Genomic DNA, 17184 nt, shown 5'->3' on the forward strand with positions numbered 1-17184 from the left:
TAATGAAGAGAGACTAGTATAAGTGGTGAGGGACATAGGGCAGGCGGAAACAAAGAACTGAGGAAGCGAGGATGAGGGTGATTGTCTACAAACATAACATATGGCAACCTGTTACTTTATAGGTTAGGTTAAAATAAATATTAAAATTTAAAACTAATACCATAATGTTCAATGCTATAAACATCATGTTTGAGGAAAAATGCCAGGAAGTGTTATCAGAATGAAAATAATATATTTATCTTATTTGATCTTAGTCATATTATCCATAATTACTTGTTAAAAACATCATTTGTCTGCCAAATTTATGGTACCACTTAAAAATTGCCTGTGATATAATAATTCCTTATGATAGTAGAGAATTTTTATTATTAGGTCAATTTTTAAAATCTGTGATTTGATCTTGTTTTAAGTTTCTTTTTACTTAAATTTGGTCCTCATGACATTCACTCATACTAAATTATAATTTTCAATTTTAACATACTACTGTAAAATATGATCAAGAGGGTTGTTGAAATTGCTCAATTATAAGTAATATTATCCATAAACTACAGGACATCCTCCACAAAGCTTAAAGGTACAAAGAAGATAAACAAGAAGAATGGCCAAAGTGCATAAGATTGACTCTCACTTAGAATGGGGAATAAAATAGTCTAGGAGGCCGATTGAGGAAAGGAACTAGATGAGAGATGGAAGGAAGAGGAGAATGGATCCTGTGTGTGAAGTGACAGGAGATAGGACCCGATAGTCATGAGAAAGAAAGGAAATCTTGAACTTTAAGAGATGAGGAGGTGGGAGAAACCTCCAGGAAGAGAAAGAGACCTGGTATAATGGAGGTACCCACGAATCAATGGGGTGACCTAAGCTGTGACTTACATTGGTGATATGAAACATTAAGAGGCCAACTCCCATTGACTGGAAAGACCAGCAATGGAGGGATAAAGACACAAATACACCCACAAAACCTTCTTCGCAAAATTTTTCAAGCCTAAAAGAAAATCTGAACCGCATTCTAAAGTCCATATTGTCCTTTGCTTTACTGATGGCTGGTAATTTTTGCTTAAATTAAGGATTTGAGAGATTATCATTTGAAGTAGGTATACAATATTTATACTGTTATATTCATGCTTTAGCTGGGCCAACTTTGTTGCCAATATCATTGCAAAAATTAAAATTGGAAAACAGAATATTTGAGTACACATTCAGTAATATATATAAAGTCTCCTTTCAAAGAATGTACAATAAAAAATGTAATACAATATTCATTCACCTAAATGTCTGGAAGGAAAATATTGGACTTTGGGAAACAGAGAAAACCTAGGAACTTGAACTGTATGTCACAGGAATGGAACTGGGAGTGGAATTATTATCCAGAATAATCTCCTCCACCCCATGTTCCTAGATCTTTATACCCATGCCAAGCCCCTGACCAACATTCTCTATTCCGAACATGTACGTACTAATGAAGCAAAGAGAAGTCTCCAGCATTAGAGATATATAGTATTTAAAGGTTTCCAGTGTGTCACAAGAGACACTCTTGGAAAGGGAACCCTCAAATCTGGTCAATGTAAAGAAAGCTGTTCAACAGTTAGATCATGGCAGTTCTCAGTGACATCATCATTAGGTCCTCCCTGAAATATCTCTTGTATCCTGAAGAGCTCTAGCTTTTCTGTGATGTCACAAGTGTCATGGTGACAGCAACTGCCTCTTGGATATTCTTTGAGGACCTCTAGGGTTAACTCATTGACCTCTTATTCTGGCTAAACAGCCATTTGTTAGGGAGATAAAAGAGAAGGAAGCTGGCCTTCTCTCTTTGTATAAAAAAAGGAAGAAATAAATGGTCCATGGGAAAGCTCAGTGAGTCTTGGGTAGGCGTTGAGTGTTGTATCTGAAGAGATAGCCTTGATCTGAGCCTTACACACATGGGAATCCAGAGCTGGGATTCTCTCATTATCATCTGGACTTCCCTGCTTGATATGGTTTCTGGAATTCAGAGAGTTTATATAATCATTTTCTTCATTCCAAAAGTCAGTTGTTGGGAAGGGCACAGTTGTTCTAGTGAGAGCTCATGGCTTTCACTCTTTTTGCCCTGAAGAAAAAGGTCCGAAGAAACAAAGGATAGACAAGTATTGTCTCCTCAGCTCAGTGTAAACGCCTCCATGCTTTGGATACCTATAGTGCAGTTTGTGTCTGACACTGATATTTGGGAGAGAAGAGCTTCTAGTTGAGACTTCATCATCTCAGTCTTTCCACTAGTATTACTCTGATTACCATTTCCTGATAGTTACCCTTTAGATTTCTGAGTCAATATGTGTAATTAGCTGACAGATGTCTTTTCTTTAATTTATTTCATTTTTTTAAATTTTTAGCAAATTTTATTGCTTTTTTTATTTGGATATTTCTATATTTGAATTTCAAATTTGATTTTCTTTCCCAGTTTCATGTCCATAAGACCCGTAACTAGTCCCCCTAACATTCTTCTATAACCTAACTTAGTGAACCTTGATATTACCTTGAACTGAGAGTTAAACCTAGGTTGGACCAGGAACTTCTCCTTCCATTGGTTCCCAACAAGGCCATCCACTGCTACATATGCAGTTGGACACATAGGTCTGTCCAAGTACAGTCTTTGAATATTGGTTTAGTACCAGAAAGCTCTGGTTCACTGGCATTGTTGTTCTTATGGAATTGAAATCCCCTTAAGCTCTTGTAATTCTTTCTCAAAAACTACCAACAAGAGATCCATTTTTGGTTCACTGGTTTGCCAGTAGCATTCTCTTCTGTATTTGACTTGCTCAAGCTGTGTCTCTCAGGAAAGATGTACATCTGGTTCCAACTATACATTTTGGTGGCTCCTACAGCTATGAGGTTAGGTGGAATTTTCACATGGATTATGTACACCTAGGTCAAGAATGTAGAATCCACAAATGGCAATTCCAAACACCTCCCTCTTGTTCTTATGAACCTATTGAAGTTGAAGTTTCCCTGGACATCAAGCCATTCATCTCCCTGCACATCCTCCTGAATTTTATGTTTGTCCTGAAGTAACAACCATGGTAAAACCTCGAAAACCTTCACGTCTGGCCCTAGAGGAACAGGAAGTTAGATATTAAAGAACTGATGTCTAATGAGACTACTGAAACATATTCTATATTTCATGTTTTCCTTAGCTTTTCTGATGTCTCGAAATTTTTGGATAAACTAAGGATTTGGAAGTTCATCATTGGAAGTAGGTACATAATATTTACATTTTTATATTCAACCTTAGGTGGGACCCTTGGGTTGCCAAAATCATTGCAAAAAAACATGAAATTGGAAAACAGAATTTTTCACTTCACATTCAGGAATATATAAAGTCACCTATCAAGGAATGTACAATGAGAAACTGTAATGAAATATGAATTCAATTAAAGGATTGTAGGGAAAATGCTGGCCTTTGGGAAACAGAGATAACCTAGGATATTGAACTGTATGTCACAGTAATGGACCTGGTAATAAAATTATTATCCAGAGGAATCTCTTCCACTCCATGTTCCGAGATCTTTTCTACCCATGCAAAGCTCCTGATTATCTTTTCCTTTCAGAGCATGTAACCACTAAGGAAATAAAGAGAAGTTTCTAGCTTTAAAGACATGTAGTATGAAAAGGTTTCCATTGTTTCACAGGAGACAAACCTTGCAAGGGCACCCTCGAATCTGGTCATTGAAAGGAAAACACTTTAGCAGGTAGGCCATGGCAATTCTCAGTGACATCACCATTAGGCCTATCTAAAAAAATCTGTTGTATCCTGGAGATCCCTAGTTTCTTCTGTGATGTAACAAGTGTTGTCCTGACAGAAGTTGCCTCTCCAGTAGTCCTTCAGTACCTCTAGGGTTTACTATTTGGCCTCTAATTCAGCATAAACAGCCTTTGGGAAGGAGAAAAAAGAGGATGAAGTGATCAAAGATGGGAAGAAGGAAGCTGGCCTTCTGCTTTGTTATAAAAAAAAAAAAGAAATATGTGGTCCATGGGAAATCTCAGTCATTTCTGGGTAGTGGTTGAGAAGGTTTGCTGAAAAGATAGTATTGATTGGAGCCTTTCAAATATGGTAATCAGGAGATGGGAGCCTCTCAGATGCATCTGGACTTCCCTGCTAGTTATGGTTCCTGGAAGTCGGAGAATTTATATCATTCATGTCTTTTTTCCAAAGCCAAGTGTTGGGAAGGGCACAGTTTTCTTTAAAGCTGATGGTTTTGGTCCTAAGGAAGAAGGGAAAGACAAGTATTGTGTCCTCAGCTCAGAGTAAATTACTCCGTGCTTTGGATTCCTAGAGTGCAGATTGTGTCTGACACTGATATCTGGGAGAGAAAATTGCTTCTATTTGAGATTTCACCATCTTCGTCTTTGAACTAGTATTACTCTGACTACCATTCCCTGACAGTGACCCTTTAGATTTCTGAGTCAAAGGGTGTAATTAATTGGCAGTTTTCTTTTCTTTTATTTCTTTCATTTTTTTCTTTTTTAGCAAAATATATAGCTTTTTTAAATTTGATATTTCTATATTTACATTACAAATGTTATTCCTTTTCCAATTTCCTGTCTCTAAGATCCCTAACAAGTCCACCTCCCATTCTACTATAATCCCCTTACTACCCCTTTGCATTCCCATGAACTGTGAATCAAATATAGGGAGGACCAAGAGCTTCTACTTCTGTTGGTTCCCAAGAAAGCCATCTGGTACTAAATATGCAGTAGGAGCCATAGGTATGTCCATGTACATTCGTTGAATATTGGTCTAGTACTAGAAAGCTCTGGTTCATTGACATTGTTTTTCTTATGGGTTTGCAAACCCCTTTACCTCTTGTAATCCTTTCTCAAAAGTTATCAACAAGAGTTCCATTTACAAGTAACTGGTTTGCCACAAGCATTCACTTATGTAATTGACATATTCTAGCTGTGTTTCTCAGGAAATGTCTATATCCTCTTCCTGGCAGAATGCACTTCTTAACTTCAACAATCTTATCTTATTTTGGTGGCAGATCTATCTATCTATCTATCTATCTATCTATCTATCTATCTATCTATCTATCTATCTATCTATCTATCATATATATATTGGCTCCTATGTGAGGTTAGATGGAATTTACCATTGATTCTGCGCATCTAGAACAAGAATGTAGAATCTACAGATGCAAAGTTCCCTCCTGTCCTTATGAACTTATTGAAATTGAGGTTTCAGTTGAACTCAAAACATTTCTTTCCCTGCCCATCCACCTAAGTCTTATGTTTGGCCTGAAAAAAGAATCATTGTAAAATATCCAAAAACCTCAAGTGTGGCCATGGGAACACAAGAAGGAAGATATTGCAGAAATGATATCAAATGGGAATAGAGAAACAAATTGTATAGTACATGTTGTCTTTGATTTACTGATGTATGATAATTTTTGGATAAAATAAGAATTTGGAGTTTATCATTTGAAGTAGGTACAAAATATTTACACTGTTCTCTGCACTCTATACTTCGGCCCTCTTTTTTGCCAAAATCATTACAAAAATGCAATTGTAAAAGAGAATTTTTGAGTACACTTTCAGGAATGAATACAAAGTGCCCTATCTAGGAATGAAGAATTAGAAAATGAAATACAATATTCACTCAATTAAAGGTCTGTATGGAAAATAATGGCCTTTGGGAAACAGAGAAAAACTAGGAAATTGAACTGTATGTCACAGGAATGGACCAGGGAGCAAAATTATTATCATGAAGAATCTCCTCCACTCCATCTTCCTAGATCTTTTCTACCCATGCCAAGTCCCGATTAATTTTGTCCATTAAGACCATGTAAACACTAATGCAGCAAAGAGAAGTCTCTAGCGTTAGAGAGATGGAGTACAAAAGGTTTCCACTGTGTCATAGGAGACTCTCCTAGAAAGGGCACCGTCAAATCTGGTCAATGTAAGGAAATCTGTTTAGCAGGTAGTCCATGGCAGTTCTCAGTGACATCATCCTTAGTACCCCCGTAATATATCTCTTGTATCCTTGAGAGCCCTATCTTCTTCTGTGTTGTCACAAGTGTTGTCCTGACAGCAACTGCCTCTCAGATATTCATTCCATATATCTATGGTTTACTAATTGGCCTATAATTCAGTGTAAAGAGCCATTTTGGAGGGAGGACAAATAGGATGAAGATATCAGAGATGGGGAGAAGAAAGCTGACCTTCTGTCTTGGTACAAAAAAGGTCCTTGGGAAAGCTCTCTGAGTCCTTAGTAGGTGTTGAGTTGTTTCATGAAGAGATTGTCTTGATCTCAGCCGTCTACAAATGGGAATTAGGAGCTGGGGTCCTCTCAGAAGCATCTGGACTTCCTGCTCTTACAGTTCCTGGAAATCAGAGAGTTTATATCATTAATTTCTTTATCCCAAAACCCAAGTTTGGGAAGGTCACAGTTGTTTTCCTGACAGCTCATGGCTTTTATTCTTTTTGCCCAGAAGAAAAATGTCCTAAGGAAGAAGTGAAAGACAAGTACTATGTCCTCATCTCAGGGTAAACTCCTCCACGCTTTGGATTCCTATAGTTCAGTTTGTGTCTGACACTGATATCTGGGAGAGAGAAGTGCTTCTAGTCGACTCTTAATCATATCAGTCTTTTCACCATTATTATTCTGATTACCATTCCCTGACAGTTACTCATTATATTTCTGAATCAATAGGTGAGAATGGCTAGCAGTTTCTTTTTTCATTTCTTCCATTTTTTTAGTAAATTTTTGCTTATTTTATTGGCTATTTCTATATTTACATTTCAAATGCTATTTTCTTTCCAAATTTCCTCTCCATAAGGTCGTAACTGGACCGACTCCCCTTCTTTTACAACCCTCCTTACTGCACCTTGACATTTCCTTGAACTGGGAACCAAACCTGAGAAGGAGCAAGGGCTTCTACATCCATTGGTGCCCAAGGAATCCATCCTCTGCCACATATGCTGTTGGAGCCATAGGACTTTCCATGGGCAGATTTTGAATATTGGTTTAGTGTCAGAAAGCTCTGGTTTGTTGGAATAGTTGTTTTTATGGGGTTGAAAGTCCCTTCAGCTCTTGTAATCCTTTCTAAATATCTACCAAGAAGAGACATGCTTTCTGTTCACCAGTTTACCACTAACATTCACTTCTGTATTTAACATGCTCTAACTATGACTCTCTGGAAAGATCTTTCTCCAGTTCTTGGCAGCATGCACCTCTTACCTTCATCAATCTTATGTAATTTTGGTGTCTCCTACACCTATGAGGTTTGGTGGAATTTTAACATGGATTATGCACAACTGGGTCAAGAATGTAGAATCCACAAATGACAATGCCAAATAGATGCCATTCTCTACTTATGAAACTATTGAAGTTAAGTTTCCCTGGACCTCAAGACATTCCTCTCACTGTCCATCCTCCTGAACCTTATGTTTGGCCTGAACAAAGAATCAGGTTAAAAAACCCTCAACCCTCATGTCAGAACCTTGGAAATAAGGAAGGGAGATATTAGAGATCTGATTATCTTTTGGGACTACAGAACCACATTCTAGAGTTGATATTGTCCTTTGCTTTACTGATGTCTGTGATTATTGGATAAAATAAGGATTTGGGAGTTTATCATTTGAAGTAGGTACACAATATTTACACTGTTATATTCACTTTATCATTGGGCCAAAATCATTGCAAAAAATGGAATTTTAAAACAGAATTTTTGAGTAAACATTCAGGAATATTTATAAAGTTCCCTATCAAGGAATGTACAATAAGAAATTGAAACACAATATTCATTCAATTAAAGGTCTGTAGGGAGAATACTGGCCTTTGGGAAACAGAGAAAACCTACAAAATTTTTATGTATTTCACAGGAATGAACCTGGGAAAAAATTATTATCTAGAAGAATCTCCTGCACTCCATTTTCTTAAATCGTTTATACACATGCCAAACCCATGGCTAACTTTCCCCATTCAAAGCATGTAACCACTAATGAAGAAAAGAGATTTCTACAGTTTTAGAATGATGGACTATGTAAAGGTTTCCACTGTGTCACAGGAGACGTACCTGGAAAGGGCACTCAAAATCTGGTCAATGTAGGGAAATCTGTTTAGCAGGTAGGACATGGCAGTTCACAGTGACATCATGATTTGGCCCTACTGCAAGTATCTCTTGTAACCTGGACTCCCTAGCTGCTTCTGTGACATCACAAGTGTTGTTGTGGCTGCAACTGCCTCTCTGATATTCTTGCAGTACCTCTAGGGTTTAATAATTGACCTCTAATTCACGGTAAACAGCCATAGGGGAGGGAGAACAAAGAGGATAAAGATTTCAGTGATGTGGAGAAGGAAGCTGGCCTTCTATCTTTGTATAAAAAAAGGAAGATGTACATCATCCTTGGGATAGCTCAGAGTCCTTAGTAGGGATTGAATGGAATCTCTGAAGAGTTAGGCTTGATGTGAATCTTCCACATATGGGAATCAGGAGCTGGGAGCCTTTCAGAAGCATCTGGACTTACCTGTTCATATCATTCCTGGAAGTCAAAGAGTTTATATCATTATTTTTTTTTATTCCAAAGCCAAGTGATGGGCAGGGCACAGTTGTTTTGCTGAGAGCTCATAGCCTTATTCTTTTTGTCAAGAAGAAAATGGTCCTAAGGAAGAATGGAAAGACAAGTATTGAGTCCTCGCCTCAGAGTAAATTCCACCATGCTCTGGATGCCTATAGTACAGTTTTTGTCTGATACTGATATCTGGGAGAGAGAAGTGTTTCTAGTTGAGTCTTCATCATCTCAGTCTTTCCATTAGTATTACTCTGACTATCATTCCATGAAAATGACTTTTACATTTCTGAGTCAATAGATGTGAATACTTCGCAGTTTTCTTTTCTTAAATTTCTTTATTTCTTTTTATTTTTTTAGCAAATTTTATTCCTGTTTTAATAGGGTATTTCTATATTTACATTTGAAATGTTATTTCCTTTCCCTATTACCTGCACATATGATCCCTAACCGGCCCCACTCCTCTTTTTCTATAACTCCCCTACTGTCCGTTTTCAATTCACTGATTTGCCTCTAGAATTCACTTCTTTATTTGATATGCTCTAGCTGTGTCTCACAGGAAAGATCTCTATACAGTCCCTGGCACAATGCACTTCTTAGCTCCATCAATCTTATCTAGTTTTGGTGACTGATGTGTATATATTTTTGCCACATGTACAGCCTGCTCTGAATGGGATTTCCTCAGTCTCTGCTCGAAATTCATAGATATTATTGTGTCCACCTTTTGAAAAGGATTAAAGCATGCACATTTTGTGTATCATTTTATTGAGCTTCCAGTTGTCTGTGAACTGCATCTTTGGTAATTTTAGCTTTTGTGCCAATATCCACTTTTGGTGATTTCATAAAATGTGTGATTTCATACCATTTTGTGATTGGGTAACCTCAATCATTATGATATTTTCTAGATCATCCCATTTGTCTTTGGCTTTCTTGAGATAATTGGTTTTAAGAGTTGAGTAGTACACAATTGTTTAGATATACTACATTTTCTGTATTCATTCCTCTGATGAATGCCATTACGGATTCTTCTAGCTCTTGGGTATTATACATAAGGCAGCTCCCAGAAATGAACCCACACACCTATGGGCACTTTACTTTTGACAAATGAGCCAAAACCATTCAATGGAAAAAAGAGCATTTTCAGGAAATGGTGCTGGTTCAACTGGAGGTCAGCATGTAGAAGAGTGCAAATCGTTCCATGCTTATCACCCTGTACAAAGCTTAAGTCCAAGTGGATTAAGGACCTCCAAATCAAACCAGATACAGTCAAACTAATAGAAGAAAAACTAGGCCAGCATCTCAAACACATGGGCACTGGAAAAAATTTCCTGAACAAAACACCAATGGTTTATACTCTAAGATCAAGAATTGACAAATGGGGTCTCATAAAACTGCAAAGCTTCTGGAAGGGAAAGGACACTGTGGTTAGGCCAAAACGACAAACAACAGATTGGGAAAGGATATTTACCAATCCAACAACAGATAGAGGGCTTATATTCAAAAGATGCAAAAAACCCAAGAAGTTAGACAAATAACCCTATTAAAAAATGGGGTTCAGAACTAAACAAAGAATTCACAGCTGAGGAATGCCGAATGGCTGAGAAACACCTAAAGAAATGTTCAACATCTTAAGTCATAAGGGAAATGCAAATCCAAACAACCCTGAGATTTCACCTCAAACCAGTGAGAATGGCTAAAATCAAAAACTCAGGTAAAAATAAATGCTGGCGAGGATGTGGAGAAAGAGGAACACTCCTCCACTATTGGTGGGAGTGCAAACTGGTACAACCATTCTGGAAATCAGTCTGGAGATTCCTAGGAAAATTTCACATTGAACTACCTGAGGATCCAGCTGTACCACTCTTCGGCATATACCCAAAAGATGCCCCAACATATAAAAAAGACACATGCTCCACTATGTTCATCACCCCCTTATTTATAATAGCCAGAAGCTGGAGAGAACCCAGATGCCCTTCAACAGAGGAATGGATATAGAAAATGTGGTACATTTACTCAATGGAGTATTACTCAGATGTCAAAAACAATGCCTTTATGAAATTCATAGACAAATGGTTGGAGCTTGAAAACATCGTCCTGAGTGAGGTAACCCAATCATATAAAAACACACATGGCATGCACATGATAAGTGGCTATTAGCACAACTGCTTGAATTACCCTAGATGCATAGAACACATGAAACGCAAGATGGATGATCAAAATGCGAATGCTACACTCCTTCTTTAAAAGGTGAATAAGAATACCCTTGGCAGGGAATAGAGAGGAAAAGATTAAAACAGAGACTGAAGGAACACCCATTCAGAGCCTGCCCTACATGTGGCCCTTACATATACAGCTACCCAATTATACAAAATGGATGAAGCAAAGAAGTGCAGGCCGACAGGAGGCGGATGCAGATCTCTCCTGAGATACACAGCCAGAATACAGCAAATACAGAGTCTAAGGCCAGTAGCAAACCACTGAACTGATAACAGGACCCCCGTTGAAGGAATCAGAAAAAGAACTGGAAAGCTTGAAGGGGCTCAACATCTCATATGAACAAAAATGCCAACCAAGCTGAGCTTCCAGGGACTAAGCCACTACCTAAAGACTATACATGGACTGACCCTGGAATCTCATTTCATAGGTAGCATTGAATATCCTAGTAAGATCACCAGTGTAAGGGGAAGTCCTGGGTCCTGCTAAGACTGAACCCCCAGTGAATATGATTGTTGTGGGGAGGGCGGCAATGGGGTGAGGATGGAGAGTGGAACACCCATATAGAAGGGGAGGGGAGGAGTTAGGTGAATGTTGGCCCGGAAACCAGGAGAGGGAATAACACTGGAAATGTAAATAAGAAATACTCAAGTTAATAAAAAAAAAGAAAAGAAAAGAAATGGCATGCTAAAAAAAAGAAGTTAAAAACATATATGATATTTTTAAAAAGGCATTTTTTTTCCATTCACTCTATGTTGGGAAGCAGAATAAGCAGGTTTTTCTTTGTTTTTATTTTGATAACTGTCACTGAATCTCCTTTGTCAAATAAATAAGTTTATTTTTCTTCTGCTTGCATCCTGTCTGACCTTCTGATTGCTTTTAGCAACAGACCTCAGAACAGATGAAGCTAACGGGGGTAGAGACATTACAGTTGTTGTCCTGCTTTGTACCCGAGGCTGTCAGAAAGTGTTCAGTAGTTTAAGGTGCTAAGTCCTGGAATGGCTTGTTGTATAACATATAGCTTTAAGAATTGTTAGGATAAAAGTCTTCAAGAGCTTGGTAGGACTTACTTCTAAAGTATATACTAATAAGTATTAATAAAAATAGTAAAAATAGCAATAAACAATAATAAGAATAGGTGACTGGGATTTTTAATGAAAGGAATAATGGCAATTTTATTGACCAAACTTTTAAGATAGAAAAGGTTTCTTAAACATTCTGCAGAGGAAGACAAAATTCTCAAAGGAGCATGCTGAATGTGGTAGTTTAATGTCTTTTCCTAGCAAGAATTCATAGGCAAATAAAAGCTAAGGAAAGAACTGTTGAGTGTGATTTTATGCAGAAAAGGAGTAAACCTGCATGTTTTTCACATGGAAGGATGGGCTGTGTCATATGCCATCATTGCTTATACATGGGAAGTATAGCCTCAGCTTTCAAATGTAGTTGTGTGACTTGATATGGATGGTAAATGCTGAAGGATGTGATAGGTTGTTGAGTCCAGGACAATGATGTAAGGGATAACACAGGGGTCATGCATTTTTTTTCCTTCTTGTCTCACTCTTCTGTTGTTACAATTGCCATGAATGATCTCATCATTCAGGGGACTGGAGTGAACAAAATGATTTTGAGGAGCATGGGAGCAGATTCTTCAAAGATCATGTAGAATATGAAAGCTGAATGCTGATATCTAATGCTATTAGATTTGTGAATTTGCTTCTTTGTTGTCATTGTAGACAACATAAACAATGTGGTTGTACCAAAAGTGAAATAATAATGGAACGTTTATATGTTAATATTATGAATATTTCGTATCATTTATTTTCTCCCCCTCCATCACTTTTTACAATAAACTAAATGTACTCAAAAAAAAAAAAAAAAAGAAGGCCATAAGCGGTAAGCAGAAGAGTAAATCTGAATAATAATAAAGTCTGTTAAAACAAACATGAAAAGGGCTAGAAGCGAGCACGCAACCCATGGAGAAAGACCAATATACCTCTTGAAAATAAAGTGAACATTGGAAAATAAGTGCTGTAATTGGAAGTAAAAGGTACAGAAAGTCCTACAGTTAGGACAGTGATGGCACCCAGGCTACTGTACTCCAAGAATCTATAGTAAAACCTAAAATTGTGACAAAGCAATTGATTTCATAATGGTCACTGGATCTACATATTCAGTCTTCAATAATGTACTGTGACAATTACCTGATCAAAAGGTACCATTCACGGTAGCAAAAGGAAAACTCCCTTAATGTCTCTGAAGCAGCAAACATGCCATTGACATAGGCAAGGGGATAATAACTCACCTGTTATTAATCATGTCTCATTGCCCCCCTTCTTCCTGTTTCCTTCTGGCAAGAGGCCTCTTGCATAAACAGAAAGCAACCATCATCTTTTTGAAAAATTAGACACAGTTCGACTTACATATACTAACAAAGTTAACCTTTTTTCTGTTTACCAAAAGAATATCTTCTTTGTGAAAGTCCTGAACCGTATTAAAAAGATAGTTGGACTAAAACTCACACTTGTAGTTTCAGATTAGTAGTGAAGAATCCTAGGTATATTGGGAGAATCTATCTTCCCATACCTGTCCCTAAAACATAATCCCATATTTATTCAACTAACCAGATCATTTGTGCATATGTAGATTAAATAATGCACACTCTGGAAGCAAAGGGAGAGATACAGTCTATATTACCAGCTGAAAGAGATGGGCATCCTGATATCCTCACAGTCTCACTGGAGTTGTTGTCATTACTTGAGAAGAAACTGGGCTATTTATCATATGAACTATCCAAGATATGAGGGACTGGCAATAGAGGGTAGAGACTACCAACCCCATAGTTCCGATCTCATATACACTCAGAAGTCTGAATCTCCAGTAAAGTATGTAGATTTTCTTGTCCTTGGAAGATGTATTCTTCAGGTGCTTTTTGCAAAGGAGATAAAATTAACATTTGAATGACCATTTCAGAATGAGTTAAAAGTGGGCAAATACCTTAGACCCTATTCTTTCATGGATTTCAAAATTCTTCAGTCCTGTCTGTTGATGGCCTCAGAAGTTTCACAGGTTGACACCCTTACAACAGAGAGATAACCTCCTCCTCTCTCCTGAAGCTCAAAATAATTGAACAAGGGACACTGAGGCACTGGTCCAAGAGTTATAATCACTTAGCTAGCAAGGGTGAGCTAGGAATGTTCACATTTCTATATTAGGAGGACAACAATATTGGCAAAAATCTGGGGGAGGCAAAAGGAACCTGTATCATAGAATGGTTGCTGTAATCCCACTGTTCTCAACTCCAGAGGTACTAGACAGGTTTGAGAGATTATTTGTGTGTGTGGGTATTGCTCTGCCTGGATACCAGGGTTTTGGAGAAACAGCAAATCCTAGATACCCCAGAACACATGGGGATACTAGAACCTAATCTGCGTGGAGACAGATGGTATGGAGTTTGATACTTGATAGTTCAATGTGGTTTAAGTCCTAGAATTTCAAGGTTCCTCAGAATGTTTTCATCTTTTTTTTTTCACAGAACACATGAAAAGACACTGCATGAAGGATTTACATGAACATTTTAGGGCCATGAAAACACCGTGTGTGCATCTCTCTAAACAACTGGACCTTGTAGCCTCAGGAATGATCACTTGTCTAAAGGCTATATTAGCTGCCCCTCTTCTGTGAAAGAAGCAAGGTAGTTAATTCTGTGTCAGCATTTTATACTCCTATCAGACAAGAGAGTTGAAGCCTTTCTACAAGGAACACCACAATCTGGCTTCTATTATTTTTCTCATCTATATTAACTGGATTATTCCTTATTTACATTTCGATTGCTATTCCCCTTCCTGGTTTCCGGGCTAACATCCCCCAACCCCTCCCCCTCCCTTTCTATATTTGTGTTCCCCTTGCCAACCTACCCCCATTACCACCCTCCCCCCAATAATAACACTCACTGGGGGTTCAGTCTTGGCAGGATCAAGGGCTTTCCCTTCCACTGGTGCTCTTACTAGGCTATTCATTGTCCGTATGAGTTTGAAGCCAGGGTCAGTCCAAGTATAGTCTTTAGGTATTGGCTTAGTCCCTGGGAGCTCTAGTTGTTTGGCATTGTTGTTCATATGGGGTCTTGAGCCCATTCCAGCTCTTTCAGTGCTTTCTCTGATTCCTTCAACTGGGGCCCCGTTTTCAGTTCAGTGGTTTGCTGCTGGCAGTCGCCTATGAATTTCCTGTATTCTGGCTGTGTCTCTCAGGAGAGATCTATATCCAGTTCCTGTCAGCCTGCACTTCTTTGCTGCTTCATCCATCTTATCTAGTTTGGTGGCTGTATATATATGGGCCACATGTGGGGCAGGCACTGAATGGGTGTTCCTTCTGCCCCTGTTTTAAAATTTGCCTCCCTATTTTCTCCCAAGTGTATTCATGAGACCCTGGCTTCTATATGTCCCTGTTGCACACTTACAGATACTATTCCTGCACCATCCTGGAGTGTAGTTAAGAAGACCCACTTGACATAAATCCTGTTACCCTGTTGTGTGGTGTAGACCCACAGATGCTCATCACTGACTGTCCCAGGTAACAACAATGGTCCAATTTATCTAGACAGACCTAATGGATTACTGCAAAACCCCATCCCAAGAAAGATACTAATGCAATAGTCAGCACAGTTGGTAGTATTTTCATTAAACATTGAGCAAGGTATCGAGTAGCTTCAATAGTTACTGTTATTGAAATTATTTCATGGAAGCCTTAGGGCCAGGTACTTAGGCCCAGAGAAGAGAACTGATTTATCACTCTGACTCAGGATGTCAAATAAGGAAAGGGGAAACCTGTCATCTTGTACATCCACAGACATTATGCTTTGGATACTCCACATGTCTTTTTTATAATACAGAGACAAAATTGTCCTTTTTGCTGAGTAAAGGACATTAAGAATATAGAGAAAGTCTTGGCTCTCCAAGAGAATATTTGGATTCCCCTATGATCTGCTAGGCTTACTACTATGGACATCAAAGAGATGTCTGCCTTGTGACTAAAGGTAACAAGATCACTGACCTGGATTCCCAACAAGTGTCCCTAAAACCCATGATCATACTGACCTGCTACCTGAGACTTCACAGTATAAATAAGATGTGAGCATGCAAAAGAATCAAATGGCTACCTTGAATCACAGGTTGGTAGTGAACAGGAGAAGGAAAGATCATTCTTTCAGAAACAATTGGCAGTTTTCTGGTAATTCAGCTTGACCAGGCTACCTGTCTTGGGTCCACAGAACTCTATGAATTGCCAGTAACAATGTATATTATAACTACCTACATTGAACGGCATGGCAGGATATGTCTAAGACAGATGTAAGGTTTATATAGTACATAAAATAATCTAGAACATTACAAAATTAATGTATATCATACATTAATATATATTCCCCTATCATATAAAAATGTAATTTAAATTAATGAATTAAGACATAAAACCCAACTTTAACTTCATTGCATATTAACATGAATATTCTCAAATACATTAAAATAATGATTTATGGACATATTTGTGTTATCAGACATACACCATAAAAGTCATAAACCTTTCTCTTCAATAATACTATTACCTACCCCAATTGGTTTCTATTTCTACCATTCTCTGCGAAATCAACAACCTGCCCACTAGTCCCCCTCTTCTCGCTCAGGGCCCATACAACATGGGGGTGAATAACGTGAAACTTTACCAGGCATCTGGTTCTTAATTCAGGGCCATTTACTGCTTTATCATCCATACATTCCCCTGAATAAGACATCTCTATGGTAACGGGTCTAATTAATGAATGATCATCACAACTGCGATGTCATACATTTAGTATTTTTTTTTCGGCTGCCTTCAGTCAACATACCTGCTCAAGATGTTTTGCAGGTAGGCCATGGCAGGTCTCAGTGACATCATCATTAGGACCTCCTGGAAAAATCTCTTGTATCCTGGAGGGCTCTAGCTTCTTCTGTGATGTTACAGGTGTTGTCGTGAAAGCAACTGCCTCTCAGATATTCATTCATTACCTCTAGGGTTTACTAAATGGCCTTTGATTCAGAGCAAACAGCCATTTGGGAGGGAGAAGAAAGAGGATGAAGATATCAGAGATGGGGAGAAGAAGCTGGCCTTCTGCCTTGGTATAAAAAAAATGAAGAAATATCTTGTCCATGGTAAAGCTCAGTGAATCTTGTGTAGGGTTTAGTTGGTTTGATGAAAAGATAACATTGATCAGAGCCTTCCTCATATGGGAATCAGGAGCTGGGAGCCTCTCAGCAGCTGGACTTCCCTGCTTGTTATGGTTCCTGGATGTCAGAGAGTTTATAACATTAACTTGTTTATCCCAAATCTGAGTGTTGGGAAGGGTACAATAGTTTTCTTGAGAACTCATGGCTTTTGTTCTTTTTGCCCAGAAGAAAATGT

The 17184-nt window shown here is 38.2% G+C and overlaps 2 long non-coding RNA genes across 3 annotated transcripts in view; one reads left to right on the plus strand and one right to left on the minus strand.

Moving 5' to 3' along the window:
• The window catches only part of LOC120099663 (uncharacterized), a 33840-nt gene extending 29839 nt beyond the window's left edge, over positions 1 to 4001 (plus strand). Inside the window, exon 3 of the long non-coding RNA XR_010062341.1 lies at positions 3168 to 4001. This is a non-coding gene — a long non-coding RNA (uncharacterized LOC120099663). The remainder of the gene's footprint in view (positions 1 to 3167) is intronic.
• Positions 732 to 10927, minus strand: LOC134484689 (uncharacterized). Of its 2 annotated transcripts, XR_010062340.1 has the most exons (4): positions 8500 to 10926; positions 6192 to 6353; positions 3672 to 4235; positions 732 to 3083 (listed from the first exon to the last, which is right to left on the minus strand). It is a non-coding gene; the product is annotated as an uncharacterized LOC134484689 (long non-coding RNA). The 2 variants fall into 2 exon arrangements; XR_010062339.1 differs by having other exon boundaries at positions 732 to 4235; positions 8500 to 10927.
• Positions 10928 to 17184: the final 6257 nt, after the last annotated feature.

The sequence above is a fragment of the Rattus norvegicus genome (genome assembly GCF_036323735.1).
Source record: "Rattus norvegicus strain BN/NHsdMcwi chromosome Y unlocalized genomic scaffold, GRCr8 chrY_unlocalized_3, whole genome shotgun sequence".
NCBI lineage: Eukaryota > Metazoa > Chordata > Mammalia > Rodentia > Muridae > Rattus > Rattus norvegicus.